We start from the raw sequence: 222 nt of genomic DNA on the forward strand, positions 1-222 counted from the left end.
AGGCCCTGTTTGCCAGGGTCGACAAGGACGTATGAGAGGCTGACAAAGGAAAGGAGACAGGTGGTGAGTGTTTAAGTGCTATCAACTAGTGAATAGAGGAGCACAGCACAGTACCCTGCCTGCATAGATAACATACAAACAAAACAAAATGAAAATTGTGGGCAAGTCACTCCAACATATACTCACCAATTAAATATAAACACAAAGACGTCACAATGTCTC

The sequence above is a fragment of the Orycteropus afer genome, unplaced genomic scaffold (genome assembly GCF_000298275.1).
Source record: "Orycteropus afer afer isolate SDZICR_OR568_19922 unplaced genomic scaffold, OryAfe1.0 scaffold00288, whole genome shotgun sequence".
Taxonomy (NCBI): domain Eukaryota; kingdom Metazoa; phylum Chordata; class Mammalia; order Tubulidentata; family Orycteropodidae; genus Orycteropus; species Orycteropus afer.